This window comes from Pantherophis guttatus, chromosome 13, assembly GCF_059756535.1.
Source record: "Pantherophis guttatus breed Tessera chromosome 13, ASM5975653v1, whole genome shotgun sequence".
Taxonomy (NCBI): domain Eukaryota; kingdom Metazoa; phylum Chordata; class Lepidosauria; order Squamata; family Colubridae; genus Pantherophis; species Pantherophis guttatus.
Genome location: NC_142075.1, coordinates 4,955,262 through 4,977,082, shown reverse-complemented (window position 1 = coordinate 4,977,082; position 21,821 = coordinate 4,955,262). Strand labels below are relative to the sequence as shown.

Here is a 21,821-nt window from a genome sequence, read left to right as displayed (position 1 = left end):
AAATCCAGAAATCACGATTTTTATCCATTTTCATCCAAAAGTCCAGCCTTTGAGAAAAAGGAGTCATGGCTCCTTCCCTAATCAGACAAATCAATTTAGGCAACTCTACAAGTTCTACCATTTTCCCCAGCCAAAAGGAATATTCCCTTTTGCCCTTTTTTTTATCGTACTTTGTGGTTCCTCCTGCCCAAGCTCAAACTCTGGTTCTGTTCACCTTCAAAGTTACAGAGGAGAAAGAATATTTGAGACTCTAGAAAGAGTGCAGAGAAGAGCAACCAGGATGATGAGGGGACTGGAGGCTACAACATATGATGAACAGTTGCAGGAACTGGACATGGCTAGCCTAGTGAAGGACCAGGGGAGACTGTCAGCACTCCAAGCTGCATTCACTCCAGTGCTGATATAAGAAGGAGAAGGTGGGGGCATCTGGCAAGAGGATGCTTGACTTTTCACCTACTTATTTTCCCTGGAGATACTATCCCCTAGGAGATGGGTTGGAGGGGGGAAATTCCTTTGAGCTGAAGTAGTAGATAACAGCAGAGTGACTTGGAAGATGGCCAATGAGAAGCAGAGCAGTGGGGAAAGGAAAGGGAGGGTTTGGACCAGGAAGTCAGTGTTGGCTGCAACCGAGTCGGAGTTTCGATTGTTGTGCTTAATAAATGAAAGATTTTGATCAAGGACTACTTGTTTGAAATGCGGTTTATTTGAGACGACACCGAATCCTGACAGAGACAGGATAGCAGTGCTCCAATATTTGAGGGGCTGCCACAGAAAGGAGGGGGTCAAACTATTTTCCAAGGCACCCGAAGGCCAGACAAGGAATAGTGGATGGAAATTGATCAAGGAGAGATTCAACCTGGAAATAAGGAGAAATTTTCTGACAGTGAGAACAATCAACCAGAGGAACAGAAGTTGCCTTCGGAAGTTGTGGGAGTTTCATCCCTGGAGGCTTTCAAGGGGAGACTGCACTGCCATCTGTCAGAAATGGTGTTGGGTTTGCTTGGGTGGGGAGTGGGGGGTTGGACTAGATGACCTACAAGGTCCCTTCCAACTCTGTTATTCTGTATAAATCTGTATGAAATGCTGCATTGACTCCCCTCCTCCTACAATCGAGGTGTGCAGTTGTCGCTTGTCAAGCACGCCGCATTCTTTAAAGCTTTACAATGGAAAGTGGGTTTTGTTTTGCTGCAAATAACAGACCCGAGTTATTACAAATCACATTAAATTGTGCAGAGACCGAAGTATTCTCAGCCATGATATAACTGCCTGGGATTAGAAGGAGTCTGCCATTTGTGAGAGAGAATGTGTTTCTGTGTAGTTATGTCTAAAGATTTTTTTATTATTATTACAGTACTCGGTTATTATAAAAAAGAGTTTCGACTTACTAAGTCAATTTTTTTGTTTTAAAGCTTTGGCGCAAATGTCTTCGCTGTGCTCTGGAAGCCGTACTTCATAACAGAATCTGTCGCTGGATTACTATAAATTATTTTTTCAGCTGGAAGGAAGATGCTGAGATACCACAGAGGAGTAAACCCATTCGATTCGTTTATCCAACAAACTGCAGGGAGTCAGTTTGTCTAGTGCAGAGGTCTTCAAACTTGGCAGCTTGAAGACTTGTGGACTTCAACTCCCAGAATTCTCCAGCCAGCTGGCTGGAGAATTCTGGGAATTGAAGTCCACAAGTCTTCAAGCTGCCAAGTTTGAAGACCTCTGGTCTAGTGGTTACAGCACCAGACTACAGAGTGGGATAAAGTAAGTTCCAGTTCAGTCTTAGGCATGAAAGCCACCTGGTTGACTTTGGGCCAATCACCAGGAGATGTGAGTTCTAGTCCTGCCTTAGACACGAAAGCCGACTAGGTGACTTTGGGCCAATCACCAGGAGATGTGAGTTCTAGTCCTGCCTTAGACACGAAAGCTACCTGGTTGACTTTGGGGGAAACAGGAGCAGGGAGATTTATGGGATATGTTTGCTGCCTTGAGTTATTTGTAAAAATAATAAAGGCGGGATACAAACAAGCAAATAAAAATTTCTTCCATTCAAGAAAGCAGGGCCTCCAGTTTATATCCCAACCTCCAATTTTAAAAAAAAAAAAAGATTAAAAAGCGATTCCCTTGAGGAGAAATATGTAGTAGCAACAAGTTTCACAAGGTCTGTTCACTTAATGCAAACTTTCCTCTAACAACTCCACGTTGTAAATCTCACCGCAGGGAACTGAGCACAGCTGTAATTCAGCAGGCAGAGAGCAGATGTCAAAACGATGACAAGCCAGACTGGAGAGGTTTATGAAGAGAGAGAGAGAGAGACAGACAGAAACCTTGAGAAAAAACCTGGAAAAGAGGCCTCTACCGCTTGGTCCATTTTTCCTGCAAATATCTTTACGGTAAGCAGAGTTGAGATGATTTTCCTTGGCAAAAAGCCACTTGGGACTTTGAAAAAGAGATGCAGGTCTGCCTCCCAGGAAATCTGGAGATGATCGGCCTCAGAAGGGAAAATGTTATGAAATACAGCCCAGAATGACTTTATAGCTTGTCATCCTCCTAATATCCAGTTTAAGAGAGTTGTTATATTTCTGTCAAAATCTTTATTTGCTTTCCCAGATAATACTTGATCTCAGATTTTCTAGATATATATATATATATATATTCAATTACAGTCCCTGTGCAGAAGAGAACTCTATGCCCTTTTCTTCTAGCAGCCCATGTTCTATTTGCTGAACAAAGAAAAGCTTTCCAGATTTAGGTAAAATTCTCTTGGGAGAAATGCGAGATTTCTCTCATTGCCGTGTATGGGAAAGATGTCTACCCTGAAGCTGATCTTGGAGCTTCAGTGTTGCCACATTGGAGCTGAGGGATAGGGAGGGTTTTGGGTTTTTTTTTTTTTTGAGATAGCTGGGACTTTGTAGTCAAAACAAAATACTTTCTCTTGGGAACCAAGGACATTCTCACACCAGGTCAGAGGAAGGAGGAGTGATGTCACCAGGCAACCAGACAGAGCCGTGATTGGACCATGTGACTTGTCATTGGTCCAAGTCACATGGTCCAGAGCCGTGATTGGACTATGTCACTTGTCATCCAAAACTTGGATTTTTTTGAGAAAGTGAGAAACTTTTACTTTTAATTAGGTGAAAACCACGGGAAGCTTCAGAGTCTGTTTTCACCAGATTGTGCCAATATAATATATCCGAATAAAGCTATTCTCTGAGAAATCTACCTGCCTCAGAGTTTTGCTTACTATGGGTCTATTACTTGGAAGCCTGACATTAGACTTTGCTTGAACTATCTGCGGCCTCCTTAGTTTTATTTATTTATATTTATATTATATTATTGTTATTTTCTTCTGTGGCAAAAGGATTTGTCAGTGATGTCACCATTGCCCAGAGGACGCCCAGTTGTGGGTCTCCATTTGTGTCCCCAAGAAGTTGCTCATTAAAGTGGTACCCATTATTCTACTCACGGTCACCCACTCTTGAACTGCTGGGTTGGCAGGAGCTGGAGCCTGTGATTGGAGCTCACCCCACCCAGCGGCAGTGATGGGTCTGGAACGCGAGCCTGCTGATCGGCAGCCCCATGTTCTGACCTCATGAGCCATTGTGCTCCACACTATAATTATATTTATATATAATTTATATATACATACACATATGAATATGTATGTACCATATTTTTTGGAGTATAAGATACACTTTCCCCCCTCCTAAAAGAGGGTGAAAATTTGGGTGCGTCTTATATACTGAATGTAGCCCTGCCCACCCGCTGGCCCCCACCCTTTGGTCTCTGCCTCCCAGCAATTTACCTCCTTGCAGCAAGCAGCAAACAGCAAACAGCCCGTTTCAGCTTCAGCACAGCCTGATTAGCACAAGCAGTTGATTGTCGATTGGATTGGCCTCCCGACCCTCAGCTGTTTCAAGCTGCAGGGATTGCCATAGCCTATTGCCACGCGGGCCTCCGCTGTTTGCTGCAAGGAGGCAAATTGCTGGGAGGCAGATTTTTTTTTCTTGTGCTAATCAGATTGTGCTGAAAGTGAAAATGAAACTAAAGCAGGCTGTTTGCTGCAACGAGGCAAATTGCTGGGAGGAAGAGGCAGATTTTTTTTTATTGTTTTCCTCCCCAAAAAAGGTAGGTGTGTCTTATAGTCCAAAAAATACAGTATATGTATGCGTGTACATACACGCACACAAATTTTATTAAGATTTTCATAATATTAAAATGAAAATAAAGATAGCAAAGAAGTGGGATGGGAAAAGGAAAAGAAAGGTGTGCAATAAAGAGGAAGAAAGAAAAAAAGCACTGACTTCCAACTGAAGTATAAAATAGTTTTTCACTCTCAACGTTTTTCTTTTACATATTTAGTAATACTAGCCATTGCTATAACAACAATCTAATCTAATCAACAAAACCCAAAGTCAAAACTTCATTTTTTTTTCTGTCTCGTACACGAAGTCTAAAAGCAGTTTCCAAGTAGAAACAAAACTCAAAGCATTCTTCCATTAAAGCAGTATCTCTGCCAGCCACCTCACTTTTCCATCCATTCTTCCATTGTGAGGAAAGACCTCTCTGTCTCCTAAACTTTCTTGACTTTCAGCCAAAGTCCAGTGATGCCCCCTCCTCAGAAGGGAGACCATCCAGACTCCTTTTTCGGATTAGGAAATGTGGACCACCAGAGAGAGTTTGGAAAGAGATGCCTCAGAAATCACAAGCAGTAGCACCTTTAACAGACTGTCAATATTTGCTAGGTGTAATCCAGGTTACTCTCTGGTCTAATTGCAATAAAACCACTTTTTAATTTAGGAGCCCTTGCAGCAGCCATCTGGCCTGACACATGTCTTCCCTTGACCTCTGCCATCTTGGCTCGTTTAAGAGAGCCCAAGAGGAAGGCTGGGTAGTTGGACCCAGGAGAGGCCGAAGTACCATTGTGGGCAGTTTGGGGTCTTTTTTTAATGTTGCCTTTATTAATTTTATAAGGTAACTTAAGGTGGTAAGCATACCTAATACTTCTTTCTCTTTTCCCCGCCACAACAACTCTATGAGGTGAGTTGGGCTGAGGGAGAGCGACTGACCCAAATTCAGCCAGCTAGCTTCATGCCTAAAGCGGGATGAGAACTCATAGTCCCCCTGTTTCTAGCCTGTTTCTAGTCTTAATCACTAGACCAAACTGGGAACTGAGATTAGATTAGATTAGATATTAAAGATTGGATTAGAGACTGGATTAGGGATTAGGGATAATCTAAAATACGCTAAACTAAACTAAGATAAGATAAGATAAGATTAGAGGAGGGGTCCCCAAACATGGCAGCTTTAAGACTTGTGGACTTCAACTCCCAGAATATGATAGCTGGAGAATTCTGGGAGTTGAAGTCCACAAGCCTTAAAGCTGCCAAGTTTGATGACCTCTGGATTAGGGATCAGGGATTATGGATTATGGATTGGGGATTAGATTAGATTAGATTAGATTAGATTAGATTAGATTAGATTAGATTAGATTAGATTAGATTAGATTAGATTAGATTAGATTGAAAAGGCACCTTAGGACAACTCTCAGGCCTGCAAGATTTGTTACTGTAATCTCATAATAAAATTAATATTAGCATTTATAACGTTAATTTCTCAGTCTGGACCACCTCAAAAAGATTACTACTACTACTACTACTACTACTACTACTACTACTACTACTACTACTACTATTATTATTATTATTATTATTATTATTATTATTATTATTATTATTATTATTGTCACATTTCTATGCTGCCCAACTCCCAAGGGACTCTGGGCAGCTCAATGCCCAGACAATGCCTTCTTCTGGGAAAAATGGGGAAGGAGACCTTGTTGATCCAGATTGCCAGGCCCCCAAAACCAAGAAAGACCCACAGAGCTACCTCTAGCAGTTTGCTTAAAGAGAAGCAACCTAGACCTAAGGAGAAATTTCCTGATCCTGAGAACAATCAGCCAGCGGAGCAGCTTTCAGAAGTTGTGGCTGCTCCATTACGGGAGGCTTTTAAGAAGAGACTGGACAGCCACTTTTCTGGAATGGCATAGGGTCTCCTGTTTGAGCAGGGGGTTGGACTAGAAGACCTCCAAGGTCCCTTCCAACTCTATTATTCCATCTTCTATGTTCTAATTGTATATTTTATATTTCGTAAACCACTTCGAGATGTTTTGACGTAAGTAATAGTATAAAACTATATTAAAGGAAGCAACCACAGTGAGATTTATAACAGGAACGTCCCTGCTGCTCTCTGTAAATCAGCAACGGGTGGAGAAAGGGAATTTGGAAGGACAGCTGGACCAGCAGCCATCCGTCAGCTCAGAGGACAGAGCCTTGAAAGCCGCCTCTAGGATTTATTTTTAATGTATTTATTATCTGTGTATTTGTCAGATTAATACCTGGGCTTTTCTCCCAATGTTTGAGGTGGGTTACATGTGGATTTCCCTTTATTTTAACTTCACAACCGTAATGCTGTGAGGGACGCTGGATGGGTAGGGAACGCTTGGCTGATAACCGCCTTCTAAGGTCCAGATGGACGTCAACCCAGGTCTGTTCTTAGTCCAAGATTTAACCACGGATTCACATCACACAGAGGCTCTGCTGCTTTTGAACACCGGAGCCTCAAGCAATGTTGATCAATAGGCATTCATCAGATCAGACAGCTCCAAAAGATTTCTGAATACTGACTAAACTAAACCAACACGGTCCTATTGGCTTTTCCGGTGTGGGAAAAAGGCTGGTTCAGCTTCCCTCCCATTTAGAAAAATTAATACTTAACTGTGTGTGTGTGCTTTTTTTTGTTTTTTTTTAAAGGCCAGGCAACCTTATACTGTGTTTCCCCCCAAAATAAGACCCTGTCTTATATTTTTTTTTGAAGCCTGAAATAAGCGCTTGGCTGTATTGCCATGCACTCAAAAGCCTGATTGGGCTTATTATCAGGGGATGTCTTATTTTGGGGAAAACAGGGTATCTGTCTGTCTGTCTGTCTGTCTGTCTGTCTGTCTGTCTGTCTGTCTGTCTATCTATCATCTATCTATCTATCTATCTATCATTATCTATCTATCTATCTATCATCTATCTATCTATCTATCTATCTATCTATCTATCTATCTATCTATCTATCTATCATCTCATCTATTTATCATCTAACTATCCATATCTATCTATCTACCATGTTTCCCCAAAAATAAGACCCTGTCTTATATATTTTTTTTTTGAAGCCTGAAATAAGCGCTTGGCCGTATTGCCATGCACTCAAAAGCCTGATTGGGCTTATTATCAGGGGATGTCTTATTTTGGGGAAAACAGGGTATTTGGAGAACTAGCATCAAGTGAAAACACTGGAGGTTTTTAAAAAGAGATTGAATAACCGTTTTTCTGAAGTGGTACAAGTGGTCCATGATTTACCACGTTTCATTTAATGACCGTTTAACACAGAGGTCTTCGAACTTGGCAGCTTTAAGACTTGTGGACTTCAACTCCCAGAATTCTCCAGCCAGGCTGGAGAGGGAGGGAGCCAAGCAGGGGTCAAATCTACTTACCTTCCCTACCGATTTGGAAGTGCGTACTCACAGGCATGCTTGGACCCTCTGTGCATGCGCAAAGTGTTCTGCGCATGTGCAGAAGGTTAAAAAAAGGAAGGTTAAAATCAGGAAGTAACGATAACCGGGTGGGTGGGCAGAGTCTCGCACTGCCGCCGCTACCGGTTCTCCAAACCACCCACCGCCGCCAAACCAGTCCGAACCGGTAGCATTTCACCCCTGGAGTCAAGGCCATCTGGTAGTTCTTTGCTGCCTCTGGAGTCTCCAGAGTCTGACATCAGCAAGGCAGAAGAACAGCGTCAGCCTGTTCCCAGTGTGCACATGCACAGAGCTGCCAGATGACAGGAACAATTAAGAAAACAGGGTCGACTTGGGAGTAAGGCTTGGAGATGATTGGCCCCTCCTATAAGACATAAAAGAGGAGCAAACGGGACGTGAGCTTTTGCAGGAAGCAATTAGTTCATCTGGTCGGTAAAAGCTCTGGAAAAGCTCTGCTTGACTCTGTGCTAAATTTGGCCTTGCCCTGCGTTTGGCAATTAGTTATCTGGCAGCATTCCAAGGGAGATGAGGTGGGTGTTTGTAAACACTCCCCTGATAGACTATTTGATAAGCCTGTTGGACTGGGAATGACAATAATTCACAGCCCTTTGAATTAAAGAGGTTTGCCCGGATTAAGATTGTGCTGTTTACTTTCTAAGGAAGCCTAGGTATATTGACACCTTCTTCCACTTCTTTTAGTAGTTGAGAAAACCAATCAACCCAAGTCTTGAATTACAATTGATAAAAACTTTCAGAGCTTTCCTTCAAGGCTGCGGGAGGTTTAGCAAAAGAAATCCTAAGATCTGTCTAAAACATGAATAATGGGTGTAGGTCTCTATCTTGGCTATTTTATATACCTCACTAAAGAGTTACTATCCCGAAATAGCTTCTGCTTTTTAAATAAAGCAATCTATTTTTAAGCCTGTAAAAATATGATTTCAAAGGAACTATTTTCATGGAAATTAATTAGCTTCCTTAGGTTTTTAATTACAGCTCTGTGATATGGGCAGGCTAATTATCCAATAATCCTATTTCTTGCGAGCAAAGAAGATTAATACAGAACGCCCCCAGCCCAAAATCTCTCACTCATCCTCTCTTACGATACTACATGTGGCTTTAACTCATTTAAAAAAAAACACTCTAGTCAGCTTTCTCGCAATTTGGTGGTCAGGTTTCTTCTCTGAATTCCTAAAAACACACAAGACTTAAGAGATGCAGGCTTGTTCAGCACCTAACAGTCTTTTTTTATTATTATTCTAAGGGTACTAAGAAGGAGTTTGGAAAGCACATGGATGGTGTAGTCCACTCCAGCTTTTCACACAGTTCCTGCATATGAAGGAACCATTCCTTGATACAATTAGAAGGATCTTCACAAAGCCCCCTTTTGTCCTAAAAACTAGAACATAGACTAATAGGGTGGGAAGGGACCTTAGAGGTCTTCTAACCCAACCCACTGGTCAAGGAAGAGACTCTATCCCCGTGATGGTGAACCTATGGCACGTGTGCCACAGGTGGCACACGTAGCCTTATCAGTGGGCATGTGAGCTCAGCTCCGGCGTGCATATGCATGCCAGCCAGCTGATTTTTGGGTCTTCTGGGCCCACCAGAAGTAGGGAAACAGGCTGTTTCCTGCCTCCCGAGGGCCTGGGGGGTGGGGAAGGCCTGTTTTTCTTTCTCCCCTGGCTCTAGGACCTCTCTAGGAGTCTGGGGAGGGCGAAAACAGCCTTCTCCACCCCCACCCCCCAGAGGTCCTTCGGAGGCTGAAAACAGCCCGTTTTCAGCTGGCTGAGGAATTGTGGGAGTTGAAGTCCGCAAGTCTTAAAGTTGCCAAGATTGGAGACCCGTGGCCTAGACATTCTCAGTTCTCTTAACCATTCATTGTACAGTCTGGCCTCCAGGCCCTTCATCATTTTTGTTGCTCTTCTCCGCACACTTTCCAAGGTCTCAGTATCTTTTTTTGTATCATGGGGACCAGAACGGGATACAGTAGTCCAAGTATGATCTAGGTTCATTTTTAACTAGGTTTAGTTAAAAATCTTGGTGAAAAGAAAAGAGGTAATTATCCTTCAGAGAAACTAAAATTGGAGTCCTAGTGGACAATCACTTAAATATGAGTCAGCAGTGTGCAGCCACCGCCAAAAAAGCTAATGCAACACTTGGTTGCATTAAACAGAGCGATAAGAGTCAAGATCAGTGAGGTATTAGCGTCGCTTTATTACTGCTTTATAAAACCTTATAAATTCCACATCTGCATGGAATCCACATCTGTATGAATTCCATATCTGTGTGGAATCTCCAGTTTTAGTCACCACGTTATAAAAAAAGATGTTGAGGTTCTGGAAAGAGTGCAGAGAAGAGCAACTAAGATGGTTTGGGGTCTGGAGGCTAAAACATATGAAGAATGGTTGCAGGAATTGGGCATGGCTAGTCTAGTGAAAAGAAGGATTAAGAAAGCCTGCCACAAAAAGGAGGAGGTCAATCTATTTTCCAAAGCACCAGAAAGCAAGACAAGAAGCAAAGACAAAGGAGAGAAGAACCTAGAACTAAGGAGAAATTTCCTGACACTGAGAACAATTAATCAGTGGAAGGGCTTGATGTGGTGTGGCTTACTGATGATGGCTAACGAGCCAGAAATAGATCTATATAAGTCTCTCACTATATAAATATATACCGGTATATATTTCTGCTCTTACTTCAAAGAATATTCTTTCTTTGCAAAATATATATATACATATATATCAAATTTATATTTGCTGATAAAGAAATAAAGGGAGACTAGTATAGATCTATTTCAAGCTATTTAGCTCTCATCAGCTAGCTTGAAATAGATCTATACTAGCCTCCCTTTATTTCTTTCTCAGCTAATATAGATTTGGTATAAAATGGTTTGTCGTGAATGCGGCTGCTTGAGGGCTCCTGGATTGGAGCTGAAAGGCGAAAGGGAAGCAGGATGCTCCCTCCCTCCCATATTGGGGTAGACCAGGTACTTCGACAGAAAAACACTTAATACATACATATACATACATACATACATACATACATACATACACACACACACACACACACACACACACACACATCAGTGGTGGGTTCCTCCCGGTTCGGTCCGGTTCGGCCGAGCCGGTAGCGGTGACGATGACGTCACCGAACCGGTTCTCCCCCCCCTCCCTCCCCCCCCACCCTCCCACGTTATTCTTACCTTTTATTTGGTCCCACCCCCAATCTATTGCTGCCTCCTGAGTCCCAGCTGATGACTAGAGGGAAAAAACCTGTTTAAACTCTTGCCGCAGGGCTTCAAAGGGCCGCCCTACAGCTGATCAGTGTTAAAAGCAAACAAATGAGTCGGGTCGTAAGTGCGAGGACTGGTCGTAAGTGCGAGGACCTTCCAGAAATGACTGACCAGCTAGCCACGCCCACCTAGTCACATGACCTCCAAGCCACACCCACAAAATAAGCCACGCCCACAGAACCGGTAGTAAAAAAAATTAGAACCCACCCCTGATACATATATATATATATATATATATATATACACACACACACACACACACACACATACGTGTGTGTGTGTGTGTGTGTGTGTGTGTATTTTTCTGCCCTTGCTGCAAAGAATATTCTTTCTTTGAAAGATGACACCATTCTGTGAGTCTCCTAAAGAAAAGGAGGAAAAATACTGGTTTTGTTCAAAAATCACTCTCCACTCAGTATTCCCTAAGAGCAAATACTTCTGCAATTAAAAGGAAAAAAGTGAGATCATTTTTCTACCACTTCATGTCTGATATAAGGGTATAATCCATATTATCACAATGGCCTCAACCACTTATTTCCATTTTATTATTTCAATCTAGTTTTCCGCAGCCTTTCAAGGACAGGGCCCTCCTAGGAGGTTTGGGAGAAGGAACAAAATACACGAGAGGCATTGTTGCTAACAGTGATTTTAGGCAAACTATTTCAAATAAAACCACCGAAACTAATAAATGCCACTTTCAAAATATCCACCAATAACGAATGGGCTGGGTTTAAGGATGGATGGGCTGGAGTCAATCCAATTTGCTCTACATAACAATTTTCCAATCCTGCTTTTTCCTTTTCTTGATTTTTAATTTGGGGCCGGGGGGGGGGGCGGAACTGAAGTGCAAGTGGCCGTAATCTTAGCTCTTTCTTTTATGAGCAAATGTATCCTACTGGCTCACAGCAATTTTTAGTTCTCAGCAGTTGAGGCCGCATCTTTCAAAAATATCTTGGTGTGACCAGGAAATGCACAACGTTGCTATGAGTAACTTTTACCTTGAGGCAGGGGGAGCCAAGAATTTTGATCACCTTATAGATTCTCAGAAGTAACGCCATTATCATCATTGCCATCTCCATCTCATCCTCCTCTTCCTCCTCCTCCTTTCCACAAACCCCACTCGCTTCTAGCACTTGTTGTGGCCCCACCCTCTGAGCCTATCTCATTGGAGGAAGAAAGCTCCGAACATGAGGAAGAGGAGTCAGCCAGGCCTCCCTCTCCAGGCCCCTCCCCTCTGGCACTGCCTCAGGTGCCGGCCGAGGGAGAGGAGATTAGCCAGGAGCCAAGTGTCTTGGATGAGAGTGAGGAAGGAGAGCTGTCATTCCTGGACGCACGCCAACGAAGGCGTGATAAACGTTGCAGCAGTTAAGGAGGCGTGCTAAGGATTAGAACTGAGTCACTGGACCACACCCCAGAGACTATATAAGAGAGGGTGGTGGCTGGTAAAACTCCATGACAAACAAAAACGAACTTTGGCTAGTCACTTGAACAACGTCTGAAGCTGCCGAAAGGGATATTGTTTTGCTGGACTATTTGCAATGCGTATGAAATTTTATGTTATCTGTTGCAGTAAAAGCTCTTGGCAGACGGTGATTATATTGCTGCCAAGTTTAAGATAACGACCTGTGTGCGTGCCAAGTACTTTCTTAACCCTCGGCTGGCTGTGTTTGTGTGTGTGTGTGGACGAGGACAGATCACATTGATGATGTTACCTGGTTGGGTAATGAAGTGTCTGCAACAAAATCAGAGAGCACCAAGGACCCCACAGTCCTCCTCATTCTTGTGCCTCCTCCTCCTCCTCCTTCTTCCTCCTCCTCCTCCTCTTCCATGCATTCCTTAATTTAATTTAATTTAATTAATTAAATTTATATGCCGCCCCTCTCCGAAGACCCAGGGCGGCTCACAATACATTTAAAAATCATCATAAAAAGACATTGAAAATTTAAAAAAACATTAAAAACTCATTCACGCCATTCATGGCTGGATCTTGCCAGATCGCAAGAGCGAGATCAACGGCCCCAGGCCTGCCGGAAAAGCCAGGTCTTCACCGCTTTTCGGAAGGCCAATAGGGTGGGGGTGGTCCGGACCTCAGGAGGTAACTGGTTCCAGAGAGCTGGGGCAGCCACAGAGAAGGCCCTCCCCTGTGGGCTCGCCAGCCGGCATTGTTTAGCTGACGGGACCCGGAGGAGACCAACTCTGTGGGATCTTACCGGTCGCTGGGAGTTATGCGGCAGAAGGCGATCTCGAAGATAACCTGGCCCTGAGCCATGTAGGGCTCTAAAGGTAATAACCAACACCTTGAATTGCGCCCGGAGACCAATAGGGAGCCAGTGCAGCTCGCGGAGAATTGGTGTAATGTGGGTGTACCTAGGTGCACCCACGACAGCTCGCACGGCTGCGTTCTGGACCAACTGTAGTCTCCGAACACTTTTCAAGGGTAGCCCCATATAGAGCGCTCCTCCTCTCCTCCTCCCCTTCCCCTCCTCCTCCTGCTCCTGCTCCCCTTCTCCTTCCTCCTCCACATCCTCCTCCTCTTTCATGCATTCCTTCTCCTTCCCCTCCTTCTGAAAAATAAAACTATGATATAATTACAAGGGATCATTGAGATAGATCTAATTCGGTGAAAGAATCCAAATTAAATGTCTCTGCTGGGCAGAGGCTCAACCTGGGCAACTTTCCAGCTGCTTTTCTGGAAGTCCAAACTCTTCATTTAGTGCCCTCCTGGAACGCTTAGGAACTTGGGATTCCTTCCAAGTGGAGTTCTCATCATAAGTCTCCACAGCCATAAGTTTCCATCTTCCCACAAGTAGAATAAGGGACAAAGAAAAAAAAGGGAGTATTAATATACAGAATCAAGATCACATGAAGAGTTATACCTTCTCAGGGTGCCGTCGGCCAGACAATGTCGGCTGGTGACCCCCAGTGGGAGAGCTTTCTCTGTGGGCGCAGCCACCCTTTGGAACCAACTTCCTTTGGAGCTCCGGATGGCCCCTGACCTTCGCTCGTTCCGCTGTGATTTGAAGACCTGGCTGTTTCGCAGCCTGGACTGATGGGGGGGGAGTGTTTCTTAATAGATTTTAAATTGTTCTTAAATTGTTTTAATTTGGATTTTTAATTTTATATTGTTTTAATGTGCAATTGTATATTTTATTGTTGTGAGCCGCCCTGAGTCCATTGCAGATAGGGCGGCATATAAATCTTATTAAACTAAACTATTACTGCTTTATTATAATGCTTTGGAAAGACCACAGTTCTGGTCACCACGATATAAAAAAGATTTTGAGACTCTGGAAAGAGTGCAGAGAAGAGCACTCTTTTTACTACTGGTTCTGTGGGCATGGCTTGGTGGGTGTGGCTTGGTGGGCATGGCAAGGGAAGGATACTGTAAAATCTCCATTCCATCCTCAATCCAGGGGAAGGTTACTGCAAAATCCCCATTTCCTCCCGATCAACTGGGAGTCGGGAGGCAGAGATTAGATGGGGGCAGGGCCAGTCAGAATTTTTACTACCGGTTCTCTGAACTACTCAAAATTTTCTCTACCGGTTCTCCAGAACTGGTCAGAACCTGCTGAAACCCACTTCTGATTAAGCGGCTAAAACATACAATGAACGGTTGCAGGAACTTGGGCATGGCTAGTCTAGTGAAGAGAAGGACCAAGAGAGACATGATAGCAATCTTCCAATATTTAAAGGGTTGCCACAAAGAACAGGGGGTAAAGCTATTTTCCAAGGCACCTGAAGGCCAGACAAGGAATAATGGATGGAAACTGATCAAGGAGAGAAGCAACTTAGAACTAAGGAGAAAATTCCTAATAGTGAGAACAATTTACCAGTGGAACAACTTGCCTCCAGAAGTTGTGAATGCTCCAACACTGGAAGTTTTTAAGCAGAGGCTGGAAAGCCACTTGTCCGGAATGGGATAGGGTCTCCTGCTTGAGCAGAGGGTTGGACTAGAAGACCTCCAACGACCCTTCCAACTCTGTTATTCTGCTATTAAGCTCCCTCATTAAATTTCATGCCATGATGAAAAGATCTCCCGCGTGGGAAAAAAAGTTTAGCATTCAGTTTGATGAAAAGAAATTGGTTTTTGAACTCTCTTGCAGAAGAGTCGAGAAGTGGGGAGACATGGTTTCTTGCCCTAATTGGGGGGGGGGAGGCCAATATAAAGCCTGGATAGCTCTGCAGACTAAAGCACTGTAATTTAATACCAGCTGTCTGCAATTACTGTAAATTCGAATCTTGCCAGGCTCAAGGTTGACTCAGCCTTCCATCCTTTCTAAGGTAGGTAAATTGAGGACCCAGTTTGTGGGGGCAATAAGCTGACTTTGTATAAATATACAAAAGTATGAAGGCTATTGCTTAATGCATTATAAGCCGCCCTGAGTCTCTGGAGAAGGGCGGTATATAAATCAAATTAATATATATATATATTATATATTAATATATAATATATATATATATATATGTTTGTTTTTGTGTGTGTTTGTGTTTGTGTGATCTCTCCAGCAAGTCTGTCTCCTGCCTGGCTTTTCACGCTGCTGTTACTGAATCACCATGGGGTGTTTCCAGATTGGGAGACACAGCCTGAAAATCTTTAGGCAAATATGTTATGGAAAACACTCCACCTCCCTCCACCCACCCACACATCACCTCCAACAAGAACACAACCAACAACCAACAACACTCAACAATCTCTCAATCCACTTGAAAGAGAAAGCATCTGAGAAGCAGCAAGTCAGACGTTGGTGCAGCCTTAACCAGCCAAACCTGTTCACCTTTTGCCATGGATAACATTTTAATCTCGGGCGTGCTAATTCCTTTGCACGCAAAGAAGACCAAGAAGGCACAAAACCCAGGCCGTCAGCTCTGATCTGCATTGGCAGCTGCAAATAGGAGCATCAGCAATATTTGATCAAGGCAGCTCCGGAGTAGAGGTCAGTTAGCTCTGAAGTGGGTCAGCAGAGGAAGAATCGTTACTCGAATCCATAAATGATTACACGGTGCCAGTCCGGTTCCATGCCATTTGCAGGATTTCATTTGCAGGGGTGAAAATCCATTCGCATTTGATTGCAGCACAGGAACTGCCCTTGGCTGCAGAATCGTGGTGGTGTTGGAATTGTCCAGCCAAAGGAGCAAAATCCAGCCATCCTAACACCTGCCTGGTCCCCTGCACAGAAGCGCACCTGGGCAGCAGAGAAACCCGTCCGGTTTCCTATCCGCATTTCACAAATCTTTCAGGTAACGTTTATCTGATTGTTTAACCTCAGAGACCAAAACGTTCTGCAGACAGAAGCTGCCTTAGAAGTATTGATAAAAAGAGAGCAAGCTTTCTCTTCCCTTTTTAATGAGATTTCTCTTTGGAAAGAAAGAAGTTGGGAGTTGAAAAGCAGTAAAAAGGTTTCAGATGGAAGGTGGGATCTGATTATCCCCCACCGCCCAACCCCAGACCTTTCTAGATTGAAGCAGTGTATGCAGGTCGTCCTCGATTTACGACCACAATTGAGCCCAAAATTTATGTTGGTAAGTGAGAAATTCCTTAAGCGAGTCTTGCCCCCATTTTAGGACTTTTCTTTCCACCACTGTTAAGTGAATCACTGCAATTGTTAAGTTAGTAACATGGTTGTTAAGTGAATTTGGTTTCCCCATTGACTTTCCTTGTAAGAAGGTTGCAAAAGAGAATCACATGGCACTACAACCGTCACAAATGTGAATCCGTTGTCAAGCATCCAAATGTAAATCATGTGACCATGGGGATGCCACCACAGTCATAAGTGCGAAAAACGGCCATAAGTCACTTTTTTCAGTGGCATTGTAACTTCGAACGGTCACTAAGCAAAACTGTTGTAAATTGAGGACTACCTGTACAAATCCAAGAAAGTAAATATGATGTTGTTTTTAACCATTTCAGTCGTGTCCGGCTCTTGGTGACTTTATAGGCAAGTGCTCAACAATCAAAACATGGAACAGAAGTTGCCTTCGGAAGTTGTGGGAGCTTCATCACTTTCAAGAAGAGACTGGACTGCCATCTGTCAGAAATGATGTAGGGTCTCCTGCTTGGGCAGGGGTGGGGGGTTGGACTGGATGACCTACAAGGTCCCTTCCAACTCTGTTAATCTGTTAACTACTCAGCATGGCTAGTCTAGTGAAGAGAAGGACCAGGGGAGACAGGATAGCATCTTCCAGTATTTATTTATTATTTATTTATTACATGTATTTATATGCCGCCATTCTCCCGAAGGACTCAGGGCGGCGAACACAAGTTAAGAAACAAGTACAATAAAATCCTATTTTAAACCAAATAACTAATTAATAGTAAATAATAAAACCCGGAATCAGAGTCAGCCTATTTGTTTGAACAGCCAAGTCTTCAGGTCCCGACGGAAGGAGCAGAGATCAGGAGCCGTCCGGACCTCGGTAGGTAATTCATTCCAGAGGGTGGGAGCACCCACAGAGAACGCCCTACCCCTGGGCATAGCAAGACGACATTGGCTCGCCATCGGAACCCTGAGGAGAGCGGCCCTATGTGAGCGAACAGGACGGTGAGAGGCAGGCAGGAGAAGGTCCTGCAAATATCCTGGACCTAAGTCATGAAGGGCCTTATAAGTGAGGACTAGCACCTTGAAGTGGACCCGGAGAACCACTGGTAACCAGTGCAGCTCATGCAGGAGGGGTGTTATATGGGAGTAACAAGGGGCTCCCGTAACAACCTGTGCGGCTGCATTCTGGATCAGCTGGAGTCTCTGGGTGCATCCCATGTAGAGGGAATTGCAGTAATCCAAGCGGAAAGTAACCAGGGCATGAGTGACTGTGGGAAGGTCATCTCGGTCCAGGAAAGGGCGCAACTGGTGCAATTTGAGGGGCTGCCACAAAGAGGAGGGGGTCCAACTATTCTCCAAAGCACCTGAAGGCCAGACAAGAAATAATGGATGGAAACTGATTAAGGAGTGATTCAATTTCCTGACAGTGAGAACAATCAACCTATAGAACAGAAGTTGCCTTCAGAAGTTGTGGGAGCTTCATCACTGGAGTCTTTCAAGAAGAGACTGCACTGCCATCAGTCAGAAATGGTGTAGGGCCATGATGGCATGTGTGCTGGAAGTGGCACGCAGAGTCATCTCTCCCGGCATGTGAGCCATTGCCCATTGCTCTTCCGAGTTATGTCGCACTGGCCAGCTGGTCTTCACGCGTGTGGGAGCGCTGGAAGAGCAGTCGCCCAGTGCACATGCTGGGAAGATGATCTTCCGGTTTCCAGCACGCGCATGTGCACCAGTCACCTGGTCTTCCAGTTTCTGGTGCCCATGCATGTGCGAAGACCAGCTGGCCGGCACGCATGTGCGCCAGTGGTGGGTTGCTCCTGTTTCAGATCGGTTCACAAGAACCGGTAGTAAAACTGGCGGGAGGCTCCACCAACTGCCTCGGATGTCGTCATCTGCGATCTGAGCAAGCGCAGAAGCTTCTGTGCATGCACAGAAGCAAGGTGCATATGCAGAAGCAAGACGCGTGCACGAGCGAAGTAAGCATGCCTGCGCGGTCCCGTTGTGAACAAGTAGTAAAGGTAAGTAGAACCCACCTCTGATGTGCGCGCCGGAAACTGGAAGATCATATTCCCGGCGCGCACATGCACCCCGGGCAGCTGCTTTTCTGATTTCCGGCGCGCATGCTCCCATTTGGGCACTCAGTGCCGAAAAGGTTCGCCAACACTGGTGTAGGATCTCCTGCTTGGGCAGGTGGTTGGACTAGATGACCTACAAGGTCCCTCCCAACTCTGTTAATCTGCATCTACCCTGTTAAGCACAGCTTCTTTCCATTGTTGGATGTTCAACTTGGCATCAGATTTGATGTGATCGAGACAGCGAGTTCTTTCTTTGGCCCATCTTCTTCTTCCACTACACATCCCTAGCATTCTGCAATGAATTCGCACCAGGGGTGGGTTCTAAATGTTTTTACTACCGGTTCTGTGGGCGTGGCTTATTTTGTGGGCATGGCTTGATGGTCATGTGACAATTCTTTAGGATTTAGCAGAGGTACTGGTCTACCCATTTATTTTTGCAGGCACCGGTCTACTCATTTGTTTTCTTTTAACACTGATCAGCTGTAGGGCGGCCCTTTGAAGCCCTGTGGCAAGAGTTTAAACAGTTTTTTCCTCTCTAGCCGATCAGCTGGGACTCAGGAGGCAGCAATAGATTGGGGGTGGGGCCAAATAAAAGGTAAGAATAAGGCAGGGGGAGCGGGAGAGGGCGGGGGGACAGAACCGGTTCGGTGACGTCATATCGTCACCGCTACCAGCTCGGCGGAACCGGAAGGAACCCACCACTGATTCGCACGCATGAAACGGCCAAAGTAAATCAGACGTAGTCTTGCGATTTTAACTTCCTGTGAGTTAAATAAGTGACTAAATACAGGTCGTCCTCGACTTACGACAATGGGGACCAAAATTTCTTTCGCTAAGAAAGGGACATTTGAGAAGTGAATGTTTCAGCCAATTTGCGAAGTTTCCTGTCACCGTTGTTAAGAGGAATCACTGCAGTTGATAACATGGTTGTTAAGTGAATCTCGCTTCCCTCCTTGGCTTTGCTTCTCAGAAGGTCACATAATGTGATCACCTGATCCCCGGGACACTACAACGGTCCAAGCGGATGCCACAATGGTGTAAGTGTGAAAAAGGGTCATAGGTCACTTTTTTTAGTGCCCTTGTAACTTTGAACGCTCACTCAATAAAGGATTGTAAGTCTAGGAGTACCTGTAATACGTCAGGTGTGAAGCACAGTAATTGCATGCTTGACATATTGTCCGATGCTGCAGCAGCACAAGGAACTTTTCCAGAATATGGAGCAGCTCAGCTGTTAAAATATATTTTTAGTCCATGGGAAAGACAAAAAAAAAAAAAGAGAGAGAGAGAGAGAGAGAAAGATTTGCCTTCATTCTTCTTACACAAGCTCTGCTGGAAACTATTAATTCGAACACGTTTTGACTTAGGAATATTATTATTAGCAGGGAAGTTAAGGTTAAGATACAAGAACTATTAGTCAGTGGAATAACTTCTCTCCTGGAGTGGTGGGTGCTCCATCCTTGGGGTTTTTCCAAAGTAGACCGGACGGCTATTTAATCAGAATGATATAAGGCAGTGATGGCTAACCTTTTTCTCTTCGTGTGCCAGCACGCATAATGTAATGCACGCCCCCCCCCACGCATGCATACATGAGCCCCCCTCCCATGTCCTCCCGTACATGTGCACGCGATCCACCACGCAACCCCTCCTAACCCTGCCCAGTTGCTGGGTGGGCGTGGCCATGGTGGGCGTGGCCTACTCAGCCACCTGCACCACGGTGGGGGAGGTGTTTTCAGTGGGGGGCAGGCTCCGGAGGCTTCCCTCGAGCCTCTGGGAAGGCGAAAACAGCTTCCCTGGGCTCCGGAGGCCGGAGACGGGCTTGATTCCGGACCTCTGGAACTTCCGGGAGGCCCGCTTTTCGTCCTCCACAGGCTCCGGAGGCTTTGCACGAGCCTCCGGAAGGGCAAAAATGGCCTCCCCCGGGCTCCGGAGGCTGGAAATGGGCCCATTTCCAGACTTCCGGAAGGCCCGTTTTTTGTCCTTCCTACGCGGGCCCTGCACTTACATCCAAAGCAGGCCATGTGGAGACTCCTGGGAGCCTCCTGGGCCCAAAAATGGGACTTGGGGGGACTTGTACCCGTGACCTGACCCCGGCCCCCCACGCATGCATGTGCGACCCCTGTGCATGCACGTGAATCTCCTGCATGCGTGCCACCCCCTGCACATCACAAAAATCAGTTGGCCGGCAGGAGGCACACATGCACATTCACAGCGGAGCTTAACTGGGCGACAGCTCTTGTGCCCACAGAGAAGGCTCTGCATGCCAGCTGTGGCAGGTGTGCCATAGCTTCACCATCACAGATATAAGGTCTCCTGCCTTGAGCACAGGGTTGGACTAGAAGACCTCCGAGGTCCCTTCCAGCCCTCGGAGTCTATGAAAATCTATGAGTTCCAACTTTCTGTGTTTAAAGACGAAATCTATACAGGTAGTTCATTTAGTGCCCGTTTGAAGTTACAACCGCACTGAAATAAAGTGACTGATGACCGTTTTTCACACTTATGGCCATTGTAGCATCCCCATGTTCACAGGATTCACATTCAGATGCTTGATAACTGACTCACATTTATGACGGTCCCAGTGTCCCGGGGTCACGGGTTCCCCTTTTGCGACCTTCCCACAAGACAAAGTCAGTGTGTCAGCGTCCCAGCACTGACATATATAAAGAGAGGAGAAGCTTGAACTTTTGCCTACTAAATCCCTTTGAAGATTCTGTCTCCTCGGAGATGGGAGGGGGGGAGACATTCCTGTGATCTGACGAAGAAGAGATGAGGAAAGTGGCTTGGAAGAAAGCCGATGAGAAGCAGAGAATTGGGAATCGGAAAGGGAGGGAGTACTGACCGCGAAAGAGCCAGGAATCAGATCGCTGTGCTCAATAAAGAGAAAATTTCCTCAAAGATCGGCAGTTTGGAAATTCATTTATTTTGAGATAGCATCGAAACCTGACACAGTGGAGAAACCAGTAATTCCCTTCACAAACGTGGCAAGAGAAGTCATGAAACAGGGGTGTCAAACTGGATTTCTTCAATGGCCGGATCAGCATTGTAGTTCTCCTCCGCGGGCTGGTGGGGGGGAGGGAGGTAGTAGGTGGGGAGATGGGATGGACGCCTCCAGCAGCAGCCTGCTGGCCAAAACAGGGAGCAGGGGGGGCACACCCACCATGCCTCACTTTTGGCCTCCGCGGCCTCCAGCAGCACCCTGCCGGCCAAAAGAGGGCCACATGGAGGCATCCATGTGGCCCGTTTTTGGCCAGCAGAGTGCTGCAGGAGGCCAGGGAGGCTGAAAACGGGCCATGGGGGGGGGGCACACGTGGTCCATTTTGGCTGGCAGAGGCACTACGGGACAGTCCTTTGATATT

General features: G+C 45.2%; 1 protein-coding gene across 4 annotated transcripts in view; it reads right to left on the bottom strand.

Annotated features, from left to right (window-relative positions):
* Window positions 1-21,821, bottom strand: part of MEGF11 (multiple EGF like domains 11) — a 726,402-nt gene that overhangs the window by 635,636 nt on the left and 68,945 nt on the right. The window lies entirely within an intron of this gene.